At 35.4% G+C, this 16,257-nt stretch overlaps 1 protein-coding gene across 2 annotated transcripts in view; it reads right to left on the bottom strand.

Annotated features, from left to right (window-relative positions):
* Nucleotides 1–16,257, bottom strand: part of LOC114647613 (uncharacterized) — a 132,053-nt gene that overhangs the window by 51,185 nt on the left and 64,611 nt on the right. For both annotated transcript variants that reach the window (XM_028796220.2, XM_028796222.2), the window contains exon 2: nucleotides 9,607–9,699. The gene's annotated coding sequence lies outside the window, so the exon portion shown is untranslated. The remainder of the gene's footprint in view (nucleotides 1–9,606; nucleotides 9,700–16,257) is intronic.

The raw sequence follows: 16,257 nt of genomic DNA, 5'->3' as shown, positions 1-16,257 counted from the left end.
ACAACTCTTTGCGTATTGAGTTTTATGCTTTATGGCTTCAGTTTGAAATGCACTTCCCCACAATTTCAAATGATATTCTTGAGTACGTGATTCTCCCTTAATAATAATAATAATACATTTTATTTAAATAGCACCTTTTCCATGCTCAAGACACTTTTTTGAACAGCAGGGTACATGTAACATTGGGTACAAATGTTTCTGCATAGGATAAATGCAGGAGATACAAAGCATTACATAGAATAAAAGACAATAAACCAGAGTAAAATACTAAATTCAATACTAAAAGAAAAGTGTGAACACATAAAGTCATTTGTGATACAACACACACACACAAATTATCCTGAGTTTCTGGACAGAGAGGTAAACTGAAAGAAGGGGCAGAGTGTGAGGTTAAGTTAAACAGATGAGTTTTAAGTTGTTTTTTAATGGAATGAATGGAGTCAGCTGATCTAATTAATCTAGGGAGGTCAGTCAAAAGTCAGGGTGCTATACAGCTGAAGGCCCTGTCACCTATAGAGTGCAGGTTAGTGTGGGGCACAACAAGACTCCCAGAATCAGTGGACCTTAGTAGGCAAAGAGGAGCAGAGCAATGGAGAAGGTCACTGATGTAGTCTGGTTCAAGGCCATTTAAAGCTTTGTAGGCTAATAACAGAATTTTACATTCAATCCTGTAAGACACTGGAAGCCAGTGAAGGTGAAGCAGGATGGGTGTTATGTGCTCGCTGTTGCTGGTTCGTGTAAGGACTCTTGCAGCAGAATTTTGAATCAGCTGGAGCTGTGAAAGAAGATTAGAAGGAACACTTGCCAGTAGGGAGTTACAATAATCGATGCGGGATGTGATAAAAGCATGGACAAGTTTTTCAGCATTAGAAAAGGGGAGGAATGAGCAAACATAGGACATGTTTGGAGATGAAAGTACCAAAGCTTCTTAATGTGGTTTATGTGGGTGGAATAAGAAAAGGAGTAATCAAAAATGATACCAAGATTTCTTTCATTAGAAAAAGGTCTAATGAGATCTTCACTGTCAAGAATGACTGAGAAGGTGCTCATTTTGTTAAATTGCACTTTAGTGCCTATTTGTAGGAGCTCAGTTTTGTTGCAATTTAATTTTATAGAGTTCTGCTCCATCCAGGTTTTAATTTCACTGACACAAGTTGTGAGCGGAGAAAGCTCTGATGAAGTTTTGCTTTTAACACTGAAATATAGTTGAGTATCATCTGCATAAAAATGATAACCCAGTCCATTGCTACGAATGACATGGCCAAGTGAAAGCATACAGATACAGAAGAGCAGAGTGCCGAGAAACTCCTTGTGTGATTGGCATTGAGCTGGACCTGCTGGTGCCAAGACTAACAATCTCTTACCTGTCAGTCAGATAGGACTTAAACCACTGGAGGGCAGTGCCAGAGATACCCGTCATGTTCTCCATTCTGGACAGCAGAATGTCAAGTCTGACAGTGTCAAATGCTGCGCTGAGGTCTAACAGAATTAATAGGCTGGTTTGTCCAAAGTCTGCTGCCATAAGCAAATCATCGGTTACCTGAAGCAGAGCTGGTTTCACAGCTATGCTGTGCCATGAAACCAGACTGAAAGGGCTTCATCAGGTTATTAGAGGTTAAGTAATTAGTGAGTTGGGAGGCTACAACACATTCAAGAACGTTTGACAGAAAAGGTGAGAAATAGGCTGAAAATTGTTAAGATTGTCAGCATCAAGACCAGACATTTTTAATATTGGGGTTACAGTAGTGATTTTAAAAGTAGTTGGCACAAAGCCAATGTCAAGGGATGCATTTATTATTGTCGTAACAGTTGGGATTGTGGCATGAAGGCAGGATTTAGGAAGTGTGGTGGGGATGGGCTCCAGTACACAGGTAGTCGGCCTCATCTTACAGGGTAGGTCATTAACAAATGCAGATGTGACTGGGAAAAATTTAGAAAAGAAGCAGATGGAATGGGAAGAACAGATGATGGATTTATGTTAATTGTATTATTTAGATCTTTAAGTGGAGGAATTTTTCACAAACTTCAGGAGAGGAGATCATTGGGCCAGATGTTGGCAGACGTAGTTTATTAACTACACAGAACAAAACTCTCAGGTTATCATGGCCACTTTCTATTATTCTGCCATAACTCATGTTCTTGGCCGAGGTTAGTGCATCCCTGTAAGCCTTTTGGAGTTAAGAGAAAGCCTGGATGTGCACGGTGAGGCCAGGCTTACGTGACATTCTGTCAAGGCGCTGGCCAGCTACTTTCATGGACATTAATTCTGAATTGTACCATGGTGCTAAGTGCGTAAAGCACATGTCCTTATGCTTTAAAAGGACCAGTTTTATCTAGTGCTGAATGAAGGGCTGGGTTATAATTGTTAACAAGACTATCTTGGACATTAATTCTGAATTGTACCATGGTGCTAAGTGCGTAAAGCACATGTCCTTATGCTTTAAAAGGACCAGTTTTATCTAGTGCTGAATGAAGGGCTGGGTTATAATTGTTAACAAGACTATCTAGTGTTGACGGAATAGGGAAGCAAGGATAGATCGACAGATATTTTGAAGGTTTCTCTATTAAAAAGAGTAGAGAGAGGTAATAAGACAGTGAAAAGCTGAAAGAATATTGCTGAATCTACTTTATCAATACCTTTGAGGATTTTAAATACCTAGATTAGGTCCCCACCAGGCTCCACTGCTCAAGACTAAACAGGTTTAATTCTCCAAGTCTGTCCAAGTAGGATATGCCCTTAAGTAATGGGATGCACTTGGTTGCTCTCCTCTGGAAGGCTCCAAGTGCTGCCATGTCTTTATTGTATCATGTTTACCAGAACTGTACACTACTACAGATGTTAACTCCAAACAGGATCAGAAAATTATTCCACATACCCTGAACACTGATCAGAGTTGCAAATAAAAGAATAAGGATGAAAGAGGAAAATGGAAAACAAGACTTTTAGAGACTGAAATGTTATAAGGCTCAAATTGTCAAACGGATTATCAAGACAAGACTGACTCGTTGATGCTAGCAAAGAGGAAAACTGCAATTCTTCCTGCCAAATGAGAGGACAGGGTCACAAAAGATGAGAGTAAAGGTATGACATTTTATAACAGGGGGCAAGAGTTTCTCCACATAATGCCACAAATCAACAGTACAAGAAAGTGCTGGCCCTAAAGGAAACTTTTGCTTTAACAATATTAACACTACATGTTGCAACGGGAGATGGATAGACAAATTAGATTCCAAAAGGTGCCATGCAGGTGTATGGGTAGTGGGACAAAGCCAGAGTTGAACAGGGTGCAACGTGGATGCCCGATGATCGAATTCAAAGTCAGAGAGGGACAGTCCTGCACTCTGTCTATATCATATTAAACTGGAATGTTTAAAAGACAGTTTTTTGCTATTCCATAAGAAGTCAGAAATGATTGAGTTATCTTTAAACCAGTTTTTTGCTATTCCATAAGAAGTCAGAAATGATTGAGTTATCTTTAAACCAGTTATGGGGCACAGTGAGGTAACACTGAGCTAAAATGTTACAAAAGGGAAAATACTCATTTTAATAACTGTCAGCTGAAATAGAAAAGGGAAAGGGAGTTTGGACAAATTCTTAACAAAAGTCCCCAGTATCAGAAAGTATGCTGTAATAAATACAACAGGCTATGCCTGTAAGAGAAGTGGATATATCAGTTTCATACTATATTAGCCTGTGGGACATGGGTAAAGACAGTTTTTTGCTATTCCATAAGAAGTCAGAAATAATTGAGTTATCTTTAAACCAGTTATGGGGCACAGTGAGGTAATACTGAGCTAAAATGTTACAAAAGGGAAAATACTCATTTTAATAACTGTCAGCTGAAATAGAAAAGGGAAAGGGAGTTTGGACAAATTCTTAACAAAAGTCCCCAGTATCAGAAAGTATGCTGTAATAAATACAACAGGCTATGTCCGTAAGAGAAGTGGATATATCAGTTTCATACTATATTAGCCTGTGGGACATGAGTAAGGAAGAGGAAAGAGGTGCTTCTCCATGGAGATCATTAACAGATTGCAGAATTTTACTCAGTTTACTTTATATCCAGGTAAAAAGTTCAAAAGACTTGAACAAATTTAGGATAAGGGAATAATCAGGAGGAGAATAAATTTAAAGGTGGAACAATTCTGAGCCTTCTTTTTTCATTAGAGACCATGCACATTGGAAGATTAGTTGGACAGCACAGCACATAAGGCGATAATCAACCCTCTATTTAACAATTTTATATGTATCACAAAAGACTGTATGGCAGCAAAACTAACTACCAGGATTACCCAATCCAGGAAAGCAACAAATGTGTTTATAAACAGATGAAATGATAAGAAATATAAAGTCAGTGACAAAACATTTCAGCTGTTTTGACTTCATTACTAGTGACTGAAGAAACAATGCTGAAAAAACACAGATGTGTACACCTTTCTCTCCCTAATTAATATCTTTAAATCCATGCTTACAGTATTGACAAATCAATGCAGCTGTGACCACAAGTGAAATGCGATGCAGTGAGCTTGGGGACATACAATTTATAATCTGCTTCAATGTTAACAGGCAGTGCCATGACTTATGTACACAATGTTGTGGCAAAACCCTGATTACCACAGAAGTCATGCAGTAATGGAACAAATGATGGTAATGGAAGAGAACATTATGAATTGCACGCTATTTTGCTTTGTGGAGGTACTGCAATAGTCACCTGAGGACTGAGATGTAGATGAAGCAAAGAAAAAAATATAGAACTTTTTTAAATAAAAGAAATACAGAACTTAAAATTTTAAATAGGAAATTTATGTTAGGTTAGTACTGTCCATCAACTAGATTCATCATTAGGAAAAACATCAAATTGCTCAAGTGAATGGGATTGTAACCATATTTCCCCCCAAAGTTTAGTGTTTTTGAAGTGGGCCATCTTTCATTACATGCAGTTATTGTCACAAAGACGTTTAAGAAACAATTCAATATTAAATAGAAAGGATTTAACAAGTTAAAGGATAAGTTTAACCATATTATTTTTAAAAATTCCTTGTCTGTTCTTGCAGCTTACAATGAAGCTACCGTGTTTTCCCTAAAATAAGACCTACTCCGAAAATATGCCCTAGTATGATTTTCAGGCTGCTCTGTAATATAAGCCCTACCCCAAAAATAAGCCCTAGTCAAGATCGTCAGCTGAAAAGTAAGGCACCTAAGGCCAGGTTTATAGTTCACACGATGCAGTGGTGTCCAGAAACATCCATTAAATTCTGAGGACACCTTGCCACAATATCTCTGAAAAGAATGTTTAATGATTATATCCATCAATCCGGGGATGCGCCCATTCCTGGAGCATCGGCACAAGACAGAAACAAAATCTCTGGACGGGGCATCAGCTCATCGCAAGGTGAACACAAGCACACACATACACGGGTGTCATTGTAGCTTCACCAAATCCCCAAACCTTCATGTCTTTGGATGGAAAACTGAGTATAATGTAGAAACCCACCAGGAAAACATGCAAACTCCAGGTAGGGATCACAAGGGACGTGACTTCCTGCGAGACAGCAGCGCTACCACTCTGCCACCCCGTATGAGTAACTATTAGCAGTATTCATTATTTAAACAAAGTTAACGATTTATCTGTAAAATGTAACATACATATTTTAATGCATTTCATGAGGAAAGTGATATTGAGTATAAATCAAAGAATTCTAAATGTGCAGAGAGCTGTAATATCATAAATTTAATGTGTTCTGTGTGGCGATGCTGCTTGCCGCTGCTGTCAATGCAGGAGGAACCCCCCATAAGAGTGTAGCGATTTAACAGCTGGGTTGGTTTTAAGATGATGTTTACGACGGTCTGCTTTAATGACAAAGTAAACTATGGGATTAAAGAGGACATTTCTAGTTTAAAGCTGACATTTCCACTTTAATCCTTTAATGTCCTTATTTTCGTTTTCTCTGTGGCTCAAATATACCGCCGTACATTCTGATGGTATTGTAAAGGTGAAAAAAAAAAAAAAAAAAAAAGATGGTACAGAAGATGGTATGTGAGACTTTTAAAATGTATTGTGTCATTACTGTGGGGAATATGAAATGCTTGAATATCAAAGCACCCCTGAATGCATTTGTATGTCGGCATTTTGCTTCACCACATCGAACCATTCAAAAAATCAAAGCACGCACATCAATCCTGGAGGATCCTAAAAGCGTAGCAAGAAATTCAGGCTGGAATTCAGGGTTTGAATGTGGAGAGTTATGACGATATTCCAGAAGATGATGACATGACTGTATTTGGATAAATGTATATTGTTGTACATGAATAAATATAACATATCCCCTGAAAATAAGCCCTAGTGCATCTTTTGGAGCAAAAATTAATATAAGACCCTGTCTTATTTTCAGGGAAACACGGTAAGAGTTACACAAGTCCATAGAAATACAAATATTTGTCCAAATATTGGCAAAAATGTTACAGAGTATTGATCTGTGTCTTTAGATTACATACACATTGCAAAACAGCATATCCATGTTGTTTTAGGCAGGAGAAAAAGCACAAAGAAAAACATTTTAAAAGGAGACTGGACTGTGCATTTTACTCCACTGCTCATCTTCCTATGCAGCTTCTTTCAATGTCGAGGGGTGTGAATTCATCTTGGAAAGTTAACACCAAGTGCTGTTGATACTGAATATTGATTCCCTGATATAATTTGCTGTCTCTGTTCTGTAGACAACTAGGCAGTAATACCTGAAAAACTCACAAAACTGATTGCTTATTTCATTATTTAAGAGGCCGCTTCCAGCATATGGTGACACACGCTCCCACTACCTCACATAGGGCCAGAGGCAACCCATTTTCCCTGGCTCTTCACTGGCGTCTACACTTCAGGAGCATAATCCCAGTTGGCATTTTTCTACCTAACATACATACTGTACTAGTAGTCTGTCATGCAAAATATGGCTAGGACCTGCAAATAATGTGGTAGTTTACAGGCTTAGCAAGTGCTGTGCCTGCACAAAACACTTGGTGGGGAGCTCCATTTATGATGGCTTCTTTGTGTAACACCAACTATTTATGCTTCACAGCGCAATGGACTACAGGAGTTTTGCACATTCTCGGCATGTATTTATGGACTGATTGGTATCAGTGAATATCAGTGAGTTTACTCAATCAAACATGTTGTTCTATGTTCTTTTATTATCATATTGTCAGAAAGAATGATTCATCATGCATTAAAAAAGTCAATAACTCGTTTGTGTTGCTTCAATCTGTTCTATTGCACACTCTGCTTTTTCCTTTGCTTTTATTGTGCATTCTAACACAGAATGAAATGGACAAAAAGTAAGCACTGTTCAGGAATAATCATATGATGTCAGTGTGCATATGTATTTTATTACAATCCATGGCAGGACATACCTATTGAAGAAATAGAAGGATTACAAGCAGAACACTGGGGGCTTGTTGGGGCTGTCATAACTCAACCCACAATGGAGGCTGTGAGCAGACAAGCGAACAGGAAATGTATTCTCACCTCAAGAAAAATAGTTCCAAGAATCTCTGATAAAATAATCAGTTCTAGTTTACTTTCACTAATACAAGGAAGCCTCATAAACAAGGACAGCATGCTTTATTAAATCAAAGCCTTTGTTTACTCAAAAGTGGATGTATTCAGCAAGATTTAAGGCATTTTCATTCACCAATAGACTCATGTACCCATAAGCCCCATTGTAAGATGTAAGAACACACAGCTATGTTTTAAAATGTAAAAAAATGCTTCACTTTAGAACACAATTATATGCGGTAAGTTAAAATATACTATGATTATGAAGAAATACCTTTATGATTTGAAAAATACCAAACTTATCCTTTAATGAGAAAACTGGAGATCTCATTTTGATGCACTTTTTTGTGTATAGAATTTGTGTAAAGTCCATATGGAATAATACAAAGTGTGTGGTGAACCTTTCCCTGCACAGTGGTGGACCTAGGGAAGTCCCATATGTACCATAGACAGGGTGTACAAGTTCAATCAATCAGTTCTAATATCATCAGCATCCTTTTATCTGCTCTCAGTTGCAACACAGACTTGATGTGTGGCAGTAGTACTATCCAAAATTAGCCGAGGACCTTTTTTTTTTTTTGCAGAGGTAAATAAATATAATCACAACCATGGTTGGTGTGAAACGCTGCTGGGATAAACTACTAAACATTTATCATACCATAATACTGATCAAAATAATAACTCAACCCCAATAACTTTACCTCCCACACCCATTACCAACATGAAAATCTTATGCACTTTATTTATCTAACTTGTCTAAATGCAGGCAACAAAAGACAACGCAGAAGCACAGAAAAAGGGCACCTGACTCTGCATACAGTCCTGTCTTATTTGGCATTTGTTTTTTGGAACTTATAAAGTGAGATGTACCAACTGTAGACCAATCACAACAGACTTGACAAGTAATCCTCCCTAAGAAAAAAATCAGCTGAGTGTTGGTAAACAACCTCATGTGGGAATCAAGTTTTTTCAAAACTGACACATTTGTGGAAATTTTGAAATTACCAAGCAAATGGCTCAGAGGTACAACATGCTTTAATTGAAATTCCCCTATGGCTGTCGTTCAGGGATAATTGTATTCAACAATGACTTGCATTAAAAGAGATTTCAGGTATTATCTTACAATTGACTGAACAAACACTGCTTTTTTATATACTACAGTAAAAAAAAATCCTATCCCTAAAGTACAACCTGTTTAGATCAAAAGCAGTCTTCTCCCATTGCTGAGTTCAATAAAAAACAAAATTTCCCAGAGCTCTCTGTAGTGACAAGATAATCCTCAGTGGCAGGGAACAGAGTGAACAACACCATGATTGCTTTAAGAAGCCTAATTATAATATCTGCAGGTAAACATATCCATAGACTGAAACTGAGGCACTTACTGTATATTCATGAAAAAGCCTCTTGGGAATATGGCCACATGGTCAGAAAGTGCACATGTATGTGGATATTTTTGAAAAATAAAATGCATCAAAAAATAGTTACAATTTATATAGCAAAAATAATTATTATTTTAGAAGCAAACCATTTGAAAAATGATGATAAAAATGTTGTTACATTTTATACGTAAACAATTATTATTTTAGGACCAATCCATTTACAAAAGTACGTAAAAAATGTTACATTTAATAAAGAAACAACAATTATTTTAGTACCTATTCATTGTAAAGGTTTGTAATGAATATCACAATCTAAAGGTGCACACTATGGTAGTTATTACTTCAAAAAATGATTAGACTGTTCTTTTTTGTTTTTGTGCAAAGATATTGTAAGATATGTAAATATATATACACACACACACATATATAATATACATATATATATAATACATATTTATAATACACATACATTATATGTATATACATACATTTATCTCCAATGTATATATGCACATTATATGTATATACATACATTTATCTCCAATGTATATATGCTGTGTATATACATGCAAATCCACAATACTTTATATACTCGTACACACACACACAAATTTATGTATATGCACATGCACAGGTAGACAGATTGACCAAGGAAACAAAACCAATTCATTTCCTACCTGACAGATAGGATGAGTTGGCTCTCCAAGCACTTTTTATCAGGTGATGGACACCCGTCCCTTGACAGCAGGAGATCCTCTATGGTAGCCTACCTGGTGGGAAACAATAGTAAGCATGAGAAAAACAAAATTAAGACTTTACGCTGCACTGACATTTAGATGGGCTTTAAAACTCAAGGGGTTTTGGGAAAAAGGGGGGGTTATAGTATAAATTATTGCTTCTTTCTGAAAATTCAATAACTACAATTCTACTGACACAAGGAAAATGGAATGGCGTACATAAAAAAGAATCTTTTGCTCCTGTTTTGAATCTCTGTTAGGTTTATTCTAAATCAGCAATCTGTGCATACACGTGACAAACCTTTCACATCTTCATTCATCATTTATTATACTGAATTAAAGAAAAGGAATACTCAGTTACTATTGTGTGTAATTTTTGGTGTACTCGTACATCTCAAAATTGCAACTTGGAAACTCAAAGGTAAGAGTCCATTATTGTGCCAGATTTGGAAAACAGAATGATAAATACTGTAGTTGATCAAATGCGATTAATATATTAATCAAAACATTATAATTACTTTTACACTCATATTGCCTAATAAATTTTACTTTTGATTGTCATGGTGTCGCACAATTTCCTATGATGGAATGTTCATTGGAAATAATTGGTTGTTGAAATTTAGATGAAATTTCAACTGGGTATGTAAAATCAAAAACTACCAGACTTGGAAGCCTGTCAGTATATATGTTAAAGATTCTACATCTTTAATCACCTAAGACAGTATTACCAGAAAATAAGGTAATGTTGATAATTAATGTTTTAATGTAGAGTAACTCTGAATTGTTAATTTCTGAATTTTACTTTTAAAACATAAAAGTCTTAATAATAAAATAATTAAAAAAATAATATTTATAAACAATCATTTACAGTACATAAAGAAATTATTTTCCCCTCTGAAACTGGAAAAAGTGAAAATAAATAATTTTCTAAAATAAAGGTTGTAAAACTGTAAAAATGCTTTTAACTATGTTAAATTACAGAATAAAAAGATGATGTACACTTTAATTTTATCAGTAGTGACTTCCATTCACTCACACCAATTTGGAAGGAGAATCTCGGAATGACCAAATGTCTGTCTGCTGCCTTTGTGATGTTCAGCTTACTAATGTACAACTCGGCCACACCTGGCTGCCATCTGGGGAAGCTCCAGCCAGAAGGTGTTCAGATTGGGGGTGATGTAATTATTGGCGGCACTTTTCTCGTCCATGATAATAAGATTTTCCCAGAAAGAAACTTCACTAATTATCCAGAACCAGCACAATGCCAAAGGTATGTGGACTAAGCCTACACTAGTCAAAATACATGTAAAATTTTAAAAGTGAAACCTTATATTTATCGTATAGCTCCACTTTCATTGTGATTATCATTCAAAGTTGCTTTACATGGTATTGGTATGGCCATACTGTTACCATCATTTAAACTTCTTTTTTTTAAATGGGTATACCAGCAGATTACATGTGTTGCTCCGTTTCATACAGGGTTAGTCAAGGAAAAGCATTGAATTGATCATCCATGTGGATTTGCCATTTAAAAACTTCAACAGCTCCAATAGCTTCAGTCATTTTGCATTGTTATTAGCTGTGACATTTAATATCTCAACTAGATAAATGAGTTAGAAAATTAAAGGATTTAGTAACTTTAAAAAATGAATTAGCTTTACAAAATGCAAACATACTCAATATATACTAAAATAATTTCAGCATCTCATTTTGTAACTATTGTTATGAGATATTAATCATTGCAGTATAGTCATTACTGTTCCTGCTGTATAGCTCCAGGGGACCAGGGTTTTACTCCTGGTCAAGGCACTTTCTGTTTACAGTTTGCACTAGTGTCATTAGCTCCGACAGTTTGCTCCTAGTAACATTTCAAGTTTTCTCCACACTGTCTAGTTTTCCCCTAACCCTTCAAAATGTGCCTATTAGGTTCGATGGAGACTCCAAATTGTGCAGGGAGAGTACAGACAGTTTAAAACTCTTTATGAGAGTAAGAGCCCTAAACATGTTTGTATTAGCAAATGAATGATCAAAAAATGAAGGAATGGATGAATAAATAGCAATGAATAATATGAGTTCTACATTAACATTCAGCACTTCAAGCAACGTCTTATAAAGCCTAGCTGGATTTCACAAATTTAAATATTCAAGAAAAGTAAATACAAAATATAAAGAAAATAAGCTGCTACACTAAACTGACAATGCATCATCTATTATTCCTGCTGAATCAAGGAAAAAAAAAACAGTAAAAGTAAGTAAAAATTAATTTATAGAGTGCCTACTGCAGACAGAAGTCACAAAGTGCTGAACGATAAAAACAGATTAAAAAGAAATATCAAAACATAAACAACAAAGAATAGCAAAACATAAAACATAGAATAAAATTAAACATCCAAATAAAAACAAGGCTTCTCAAATGCCTATCTGAACAGATGTGTTTTAAGCTGACACTTATAAACAGTTCAATAGATTCTGTTAATCTCAATGAAAGTGGAAGACTGTTCAATAACCATGGAGCAATTGCTTGAAATGTGCAATCTCCACGTGTCTTTAATCTGCTTCAAGGAACCAAAAGGGGATCTAAATAAGTAGATCTAAGAGCACAGTTCGAGGAGTACTGTTGGAGGCAATTCATAATATATTGGGGGGCTTGACCATGCAGAGCTCTGTAAGTAAGAACCAGACTTTTGAACTGGATCCTAAATTCCACTGGGATTGAATGTAGAGTGTGTAAAATTGGGGAAATGTGGGTCCATTTGTGTGAGGTTGTTAAAAATCTGGCAGCTGCATTTTTGACATTTTGAGGACAAGACAAACCAGCTTGACTTAGGTATAGAGGGAACTGCAATCCAGAAGGGATGAGATGAAAGCATGGATAAGCATTTCCATCTCAGTCCCAGTAACAATGGATCTCAGCTTGGATAAATTTCTTAAATGGAAAAAATAACAACTGAGACACCTGATATGTGCATCAAATCTCAGAGATAAATTAACACCTAGATTATGTAGGGATGCATGAGAAGAGGAGTAGATGGTGGAAGGTTTTTGAGAAATTACTGGGTGCAGATCTGGAGTGGTAAAGATTAAAACCTCAGTTTATTGAGTATTTAAGTTTAAGTATTTGGTGATTACTGACCTCCTTCAAATAGTTGAGAAAAGAAGAAAAACGTGTAGTTCTTTCGGCTTAATTAAAATTAATTAAAAGAACAATAAAGCTGAATATTGTCAGCATAAATGTGGTAGGAGATGTCATTGAAAGAAAAAAGGGGGTTTACAACATTATTAACAGGACATTTTATTTAATAAGGACACAGTTGATTTGGAACAACAAGTTTTTCCTTCCATTCAGGTAGGAACAAGTCTTGGACAGAACTCCTACGCTCATCCAATGTACATGTTGAATTATGTTGAGTTGTAGGAGACAAATGCTGGATCAAGGGAAATATGCAAACTTCACTAAATAACATGTTAGGAAATTAACCCAGCAACCTGGAGCAGTAAAGAGGCAGAGCTAACTTGCTCAAAGCAGTTAAACTGCATACTTTAGAAAAATTAATTTTGTAACCTCGGAGAATTTTGTATTTTATTAACAATAACTTGTACTTAAAATGCATATATTGGCTAGACATGTTTAACTGTTTTATGCTTTAACTCTTGTAAATGTGAACACTCTGATCCCTCTGGCTCGCATATTTATGTCCCTTGGTCAAAATGTACAAATCAGTGCTTATTTGTCAGTACGTTGTATATAAACAATCATTAAGTTCAGAAGACTAATGATGGATGGAATACGGCAGAATCTTTAGTGGGATGACTTGATAATAATATATTTTACTATACAAAAAACAGATAAGTATGTTAGAAATATTTCAAATAATATGTATCTTCTAATTCACTATCAAGTTGCTTTGCAACTTTTTTTTTTTTTTTCCAAAAAGTAAAGTCAGAGTCACTGACGTTAAATCTTTCTAAGTAGTAAATGTAAAATGTAGACTGTAAAGGGTTAGAAACACTGAAAACTACTTTAAAGAAATACCCACTTTAATCTGTATAACTTTTATTTGAAGGATTTTTTAAAAAGGAAAATCCAGCCAAATCAAGTATAAAATTACAAAATGGAAATTAACTTCATTTAAAGCAGGGGTGTCAAACTCAGTTTTATTGAGGGCCAAACATGGCACAATATATAAATAATCCGGGATGGAATCTGCAGTGGATTTAGAGGTCATGAGGCTCTATGCGTAGACTTCTATTATTTTATCAAAAAATACTTATAAATACCAAAAATCTGATTGTAATAGACTTGAAAAATGACAATGTAACATAACAATGCTACTTTAGATACCAAATGTAATGCCCGGGTTGTGGTTGCAGGCATTTGTTCCAACTATGTTCTTTTTTTAATTGGCCTCCTGCTCAGTGAAGCAAGCTGTTTTTATGTTTTGGGATCAATGTAGAAATAATAAATTAAATCTGGTAATTATTTTATTAGAATGCACCAAGCATTTATGTATATTATATGGGAATCATTCAGTGCTCCTTTTTCACTTAGTTTTTGCAGTTTTCATACTCCATTATTTACTAATGAGTACAAGGCTGACACTGAAGTAGTTGCAGTCAGTGTTGTGAAATTAGTGGGACTGGGAGAAAAAACTTGAAGCCAAATGGGGTCATCAGGACCTGAGTTTAACAATTACTGCTATAGCAAAAGAAATGTACCCTTATTTAACTGCTAATTTTCTGGAATTCCAATCATGCAACCTTCAAAAAACAGTCAAAATGATAGACCAGTGTACTGTTTATATCAGTAAAATGAATTTAATAAACAAGAGAAAATTCTACAAATTATTACATTGGTACAAATAGACTTAACTACAACATCAATTAAAGAATAGTATTTGGCAAAACTGCTTACACTGGATTAGTAGGTATTATTTTTACTTAAATATAAAATATTGACAAAATAGTTTTATAAAAGTGGCCTTTAATTTATAGATTTGTTTATTAATATATTGTAAAAAAAAAATCATTACTGTAAATACTTTACATTTGGAATATGATGCGAGTAAAAAGATAAATGAGATTTATCAAAATTTTAAGATAATACATTGAGTGTACATTTTTTGTATTGCATACACAACTTTTACAGACATTTCTTGTTTTAAGGCAGCATCATTGTGAGTCTATGGAAATACAATAATTATTCATAAATGTCTTGCACATTAAAACACTAAATTGATATTGGGAGTTGAAATCCTTCATAAATGTAAATATACATGCCATTAATTGTACTATAGTTTTCACTGTTTACTCATACCTTTATCAAAATGCATATTTGCAGAGCAGAGAATTCAATCATTAGAACTGCTATACTTGTTAAATGTTTGTGAATTATAGCGGAAGATAATTAGTTTTTGACTCTTTACAGTGAGTATGCGATCGATCGATAGATAGATACTTTATTAATCCCAAGGGGAAATTCACAAGATCACAAGATTCACTTCATCATGCTCATTGGCTGTCTTCTGTTTTTACTAGGGGGCTCCGCCCCCTGCTCGCTTCGCTTGCCAACCCCTGGTGGTGGGAATGACAAAGAGCGTGATGTATGAATGAGATATAGAATAGTGTGAAGGTGTAGATAATGCAAATAGAAAGCAAACAATAAAGTGTGTGGCACAGTGTAAAGGTTTATTTTAAAATTTCTTTGTACATGCCGTTTAAGTGTAAAAGGTAATTCCAGGTCAGAACTTGTAATGTCAATGAAGATGGTTATTGTTGTGATCAGAGTCAAGTTTGTCAGAGCTTAGAAAGAGTTGTGTCTCTCCAGGAAGTAATGGAATGACTTGGGTATTTATGTTTTCCACATTAATATTTTTTGGACATAATATAGTGCGTTGTGTTAAAAGGGGCATTTGGTCTAATGAGATTGCTGTTGCAAATCTGTCTATCAATAAGTCGTTGCAGATAAAGGCTTGAGGAATTGTAATAATATGTGGGTGAAGTCCATCTGTATTGGTGAGTGTACCATCTCCCAGTTGTAATAAGCAATTGTTATGATCTGGTTCTGGACATCGTATCTTTTTTACTAACTGTATCTTTTGAAAGCAATGCCAATTGTCTGCGTATTTTAAGGTGCACTGAACAATAGCTGAGCGCATGGCATGTGGAAGAATAGCTAAGCACTGTCTAAAATCTCCTCCTAATAAAAGTACCTTTGCTCCAAAGCGAATATTATTATTCATAAACGTTTGTAGAAGTTTATGAATGGTGTTGAGTAAGTGACTGGATGCCATTGTACATTCATCAATAATTAACATTTTTGCAAGACGGATGTCACGTGCAGTGCCACCGTTAATGTTCATAGTGGATACCGATTTGTAGGATCTAATGCAGTTGATAAAGATTTCACTTTCAGGTACATCGTTAGTTAGAAGCTTCTGTAGATATTCAGGATATGAATGTAAAGGAGGCAGTCTAATTTGACCCTTTTGACAACAACGTGTAAATGTATTACTTGTATTGCCAGTTGTTTCTTCAGGGAAGTGAACTGAATGACAATGATTGCAAATGACATTCATTAATCCGAATGAATTT

This window comes from Erpetoichthys calabaricus, chromosome 3, assembly GCF_900747795.2.
Source record: "Erpetoichthys calabaricus chromosome 3, fErpCal1.3, whole genome shotgun sequence".
NCBI classification, from domain to species: Eukaryota; Metazoa; Chordata; class Cladistia; order Polypteriformes; family Polypteridae; genus Erpetoichthys; species Erpetoichthys calabaricus.
Note: the sequence above shows the minus strand (reverse complement) of the source record. Positions and strands in the feature narration are given on the sequence as shown.